Raw genomic sequence first — 6,178 nt, 5'->3', positions numbered from 1 at the left:
TTGCCATTACACTAAATATAAATGGATTTTTTTTCATCGTACTTATAGTGTGGGTTACTCAAGATAACCGTACGTTGTTTTTAACATATCTGATTACATAAATATCTTTTTCCATTGATATATTGAATAGACAGAGGTGAAACTTATTGACATTCCTCTAAAGAATAGTCCAAACAACATTCAAATACAAATACATGAAGGTGTATACTTACGACCTGTCAAATAAGATTAGGAAAAAGAGAAAGAATAAAAAAAAATATATAAAAACATGAAGGATTATTCTCGAAAACGTACTTCGAAACGTACTTGGGACTATTAGTATGGTTTCAGAGGTTGGTCTGATTTAAAATGATTAATTTTAGAGAATCGAAAAAAAAAACTTGTCATCACACAAAATATCGATATATATATTTTTATTTATACAGTGGTTAATCAAGGTGACTGTTCGTTGTGTTTAATACATCTGATTAAATGAAGGAATCTTTTTCGTTCATATATTGAATACATGTAGTCAGAAATAAAGCCTATAGACATTCGTCTAAAGTATAGTCCAAAAAAACTTTAAAGACTAATACATTAAGATGTATACTTCAGGGCTGTCAAATAAGATAAGGAAACAGAGAAAGATTAACGACAATGTAAAAACATTAAGGAAACTTTGCAAAAAACGTGCTTGGATCTATTCCTGTGGTTTAGATGTGGGTATGATTAGAAATAGGAAATTTTAGAGGATCCAAATACGAAATTATTTTATTGTCATTACACTAAATATAAAGGAATTTTTTTTTTATCGTACTTATAGTGTGGGTTAATCAAGGTAACCGTACGTTCCATTGAATATATCTGATTTCATGAAGGAATCATTTTTCGGTGACATATTGAATAGTCAGAAATCAAGCTTATTGGCATTCCTCTAATTAATAGTCCAAACAACATTCAAATACAAATACATGAAGGTGTATACTTACTGACTGTGAAATAAGATAGGGAAAAAGAGAAAAAATAACAAGAATAAAAAGCATGAAGTAAGGAATATTTTCGAAAACGTACTTGGAACTATTTGTATAGAGAATCAAAAAATGATATTGTTTTATTGTCATGACACTAAACATTAATGGATTATTGTTCATATTTATACTCCGACCTTACGTTGTATTGAACATATATATTTTCATGAATATTTTTTTTATTTATATATTAAATAGACAGGAATAAAGCTGATATTGACATTCCTCTAAGGAAGAGTCCAAACTACTTTAGGATATCAATGCATTTGGTTGTATACTCATATGCTGTCAATCAAGATGAGATAAAGGGAAGAATAACAAGACTTTTTTCTAATATATTCAAATATGAATACATGAACGTGTATACTTACGTGCTGTCAAATAAGATAAGGAAAAAAAGAAAGAATAACAGGAATATAAAAACATTAAGGAATATTCTCGAAAACGTAGTTCGAAACGTACTTGGGACTATTAGTATGGTTTTAGAGGTTGGTCTGATTTAAGTAATTTTAGAGGATCTAAATATAAAATTATTTCATTGTCATTACACTAAATATAAATGGATTTTTTTTCATCGTACTTATAGTGTGGGTTAATTAAGGTACACTGAAAAGATAACTTTGTCACAAGGCCCGATTAATTCGTCAATCGGGGTAAAATAATTTGTTTTGCGATATAACTGTGAAATGACAAACTCATGGTAGTAACATAACAAATTGATCGAGCACTATTACAAAGTTTCAACTGGTGTTGACAAAAACAAACTTGCGCATGACTGATTTATTTGCGTGACGACTCTTCACAACCGTATTTGACAAATCCTCTTCGCGGTCAATGTAGAAATGACGAGTTTAAGTCGGCCATAACGAATTATATTACAAATTATTTGCTGAAAAACAAATCAATTTGTTGAGGCAAAATGCATGACAAATTTAGCTCCTGAAGACAGTTCGGGACACCCCGCACATAATCAGCGTCTTCGAATCACTCGCCGGTCGCCGTGATTTTGCTGCGAAGCAAGGCTTGGGTAGATCGTAAAAGGTAAACTTTTATACTAAAAAAATAAATTAAATGATTAATTAATGCATTTGATTGTAGTATATTACTGTGGAGATAACTATTGTATGAAATTCTATAATAGTGAAGTGTTTTTCACCGAAATATTAGTAAATTGAGTATGCATACCTGCATGCTCACGGCTACCTCGAGCGAAGTTCGTGCAGACTTCACTACCGGTACTACACTCCCGTCTCCACCTACCCGAAAGTACCGGTACGTGGAGTGTAGTGAAGTGGAGTGAAACCTGCACGAACTTCGCTCGAGGTAGCACACGGCGGGACGGGCATCCCATGCACAATGACAATACAATGTAGGCCTAAGCGAATGACTCCAACAATGTCGAATGCGTGTACAATGTATACCGTACTGTGTGTGTCATGTGTGTCTTGCCTGGTCTTGACCGAGTGTCCTGGTGGGTGTTTCATGAAAGTTGTCAGCACTGACTAATTTGTCAGAGCTGACAATTTCAGTGAAATCCTTGGTTTTGATTGGCTGAAAGGCACTAGCTCTGACTGTTACTATAGTAACTGTCGGAGAAAGACAACTTGTCAGTGCATGCTGACAACTTTCAAGAAACAGTCCCCTGTACTCACGTACGTGTAGACTATCTCTAGGCTAGTTTCACCAGTCTAGTAATACGAGGTAGGCCTAGGCCTTTTTAGGGCCTAACTTACATGTTTTATGTTAAACTTAGACAATCGTTATGTTTCGAAAAAAGTAGGCCTATTATGGGACTAGGCCTAAGTAAATGTAATATCATAGGCTAGGCCCTACCTGTTATCAGTCAATATTTGTACTCAAATTCAATAAGTAGCAATAAGGAGAGACCTGTCTGGACTGCAGACTGTTTGCTACACTCATGTCTCATGACAGTCAATAGTGTTGGCCCAGGCCTAACTTACTTACTGACTACCATATGATTGCCAGGCCTTTTGACATGGCCTTGGCCTACATGTATCTACAAATTAATCCGACTTTGCACATTCCTATGCCCCACCGACGTCATTACGGGGGCAATTTACACATAAACTAGCATAGTTCGCTTAGATTTCGATTTGCGATGTTCACTGTCGCAAGCCACATGAACCCTACCAAAGATGGTAGGGTTTATGATTACAATTTTATAAAATTAATGCCTGAAGTAGTCTAAACAAGATCTGTACAGGAGTGTGTTTGTGGTTATAAGCTAGCTGATTTACAGGCTGAAGCTGTATCTTTCTTGTCAGTAAAATTATAAATCCAATCAGCCTGTCACTATAAACACCAATAAGTTAACATGTTCAACAACACCAGCATTAATCTAGTGAACAGGGGTCATGATGTTTTACATATTTTCAGTTTCTTGCAGAGTTTCGCAGGATTCATGGTGAGGACCTAATCACACTGTTCAACCAAGGACTACAAAGACTGGCAGAACCCCTTTCTGGACTTCACAAAGATAGATGCAAATGAGCCAAGAAAGATGTGACAGTTTACTTCCCGGAAGCTAAGAAGGTATTCTGTTATTCAGATTTTTTTAATTTGTAACATCACAAATTAAAACCCCAAATTGTTATACAATGGAAAAATAATTTGTAACATTATTCTCTTATTATACAATGGATAATTATCTCTTCATTCCAGGGTGCCACACATGACAAAAGGAAACTGTAAATACACTTTAAGAATTGAAGTTCGAACCCCTTCAGGCAACCAACTTTATGCTGACAAAGGCATGCAACCATTTTACACTCGCACTTGGCCTAGTCACTTGATGTAAAATGGATGTGTAATATCAATGTCCAACAATTCATGAGTTTGTCTCTTATGCCTGCCTAAAAGTGTTTAACTCCTGTCCATTTGTGGTCATTTTTGAAGCCGACATTCTGAGATAATTCTTCATTGAATTTGGGTTTTTTCTTTTCTATCTTTCAATAATTTGAGCATTAATAGACAGCTGTTAGTTATGAAGCATGTTGGTATTTAAATTTAGAATCGTTGGCAGGGCCAGAATTTGGTGCGAATTGATTCGCTGATAGGTTCTTGTAGACAACTTTATGTGTGAATCAAACTTGATTCTTGCAAGCTGGTATCATGAGAATGAAGGCAGGAAGCTATTCATTAGTTTTGAGCAAAATTATAGCTCAGAACTTCAGTCCCTTCAATTCATTCATCATCTAAAGGTTGCGGTGGTAGCGTGGTGGTATAATCAATGTTGGATTCCAACTTGCAGAATACAAGCTTCTGTTATGATTTAAAAACATGGTGCATTTTTTAAATTATTGACATTTCTTAATCTGATTCCAGAAAATGCCATACAGATTCTACCAACCTTTTTCAAGGAAGACCTGGTGATATATTCATCTCAAGTGACAAGGTATGGTACCGCATAACCAGTTAGAAGTAATTTTACAACATTGACATAGACTAGATTATAAGTTTCATAAAGCCAAAACCTAAGAATCATATTTTAGCATTCTTTTGCACTCCGCTCTACAACTTTAGACTGCTGAGCCAACTGGTGGGTTGTGTTTATGACAAAGTACACTGGTATTATGTGATCAGGTACTTAAGATTTACATGCATGCTATGTGTGATGTGTGATAACACAACATTCCAGTCAGCCCACTAGCATGCAGTTGCAAATTACAGCACCAAACAAAGCTGAATACATTCTGAGTGGTGGAATTTTGTTAGTTTTGCATTCTATCAGAGTGATTTATTTGCCAAAAATATTGTTACATCTTATTAATGTTATTTGAATAATAATTGAAAGAGAAATATTTCAATCCAAGTAGGGTGAAAAATATTGTGTGTTGCTTGCTAAGAAATCTTATCGTTTTTTACTCCGCCTGCCCATCCATTGTCCCATAATGGTGGGCCAAGTTTCTTCAAAAAACAAACATATTTCTTGTTGAGAAGCTAAACCACATGCATTGAATAAGAAACCCTTGTTATTGTTTTTCATTGACAGGTTGATACGAAGCCCATGTACATACGTGTATCCTGCAATCAAGAGGAATCATATGAGCTTGTTCTGGAGGAGCAAAGAGTCTGTCAAGTCCAGGATAAAGTGCATGCATTGGCTTGTTAAGTAGCTGGTTTTTATTTTTCATTCAGCCTATGGCTGTGAGCCATCAGTCATGAAAATTCGTGAGTTTTGCCAACTTGGAATTCTTCAGGTGAAAGATGCATGTCCTGTTGATAAATCTGTTATCAACCTTCTGAACATGTTGAAGAAGAAAGTGCCCTCCAAACAAGGGAAGTAACTGAAGTCCGGCTGAAGTCATGGAACAGCTGTTTTTAAGTTACAGAGCATGTCCTTTAGGTTAAAATTGTTACAAGTTTAAAGATTGTAAGTACATGTATGTACAGTTGTATTGATAAATTGTGATTTTTTGAAAGAGATTTGAAAAAGAAAGTTTAAAGTCACATTCAGAGCACAGTAGATGGAGATGGCTCACACACTTGATGAAGCATATTCTATGGAAGCTCAAAAGTGCCACCGAGATGTTGAGAAGTCGACATCATGGTAGCAAAAGATCAAATGACGAGATCCTGGATCTCATCATGTCCACATCTTTCAGAAGAGATGATCAGCAGACAAGATCCCGGATCTCATCATGTCGACATCTTTTAGAAGAGATGATCAGATGACATGATCATGAATCGAAGATCTTGTCATCTGATCATCTCTTCTAAAGGATGTCGACATGACGAGATCCGGGATCTTGTCATCTGATCATCTCTCCTACAAGATGTCGACATGACGAGATCAGGGATCTCGTCATCTGATCTTTTGCTATCATGATGTCGACTTCCCAAGATAATTATCACAACATCTCGGTGCCACTTTTAAGCTTCCATAATATTCACACTTCATCTACTCACAGGAAAATCTGAATATCTCAAGAGCTCCATTCCTGAGAAAACATAGTGCAAGGTCTTGTATCTTCTTTAGAATATGTGGGAACTTCTGTACACATAATCAATGTTGACTCTCAAATCTCCTGTACAGAGAATCCTTGTACAATTGCCGAGGTTGGCCTGATGGACGATGCCAAAGTGTAGCTTGCGAGCTTTTGAATATATTGTGAGGTAGCCTCACCAACTGCATAAGGATTCTCTCAACC

At 35.9% G+C, this 6,178-nt stretch overlaps 1 long non-coding RNA gene across 1 annotated transcript; it reads left to right on the top strand.

The window, feature by feature from the left end:
- The first annotated feature begins 1,637 nt into the window (after nt 1–1,637).
- On the top strand, nt 1,638–5,666 carry LOC121417248. The gene is made up of 4 exons (XR_005970328.1): nt 1,638–2,048; nt 3,405–3,560; nt 4,353–4,422; nt 5,020–5,666. It is a non-coding gene; the product is annotated as an uncharacterized LOC121417248 (long non-coding RNA).
- The last annotated feature ends 512 nt before the right edge of the window (nt 5,667–6,178 follow it).

The sequence above is a fragment of the Lytechinus variegatus genome, chromosome 6 (assembly GCF_018143015.1).
Source record: "Lytechinus variegatus isolate NC3 chromosome 6, Lvar_3.0, whole genome shotgun sequence".
NCBI classification, from domain to species: domain Eukaryota; kingdom Metazoa; phylum Echinodermata; class Echinoidea; order Temnopleuroida; family Toxopneustidae; genus Lytechinus; species Lytechinus variegatus.
The sequence above is the reverse complement of the archived record's forward strand: the minus strand, read 5'-3'. Positions and strand labels throughout refer to the sequence as shown.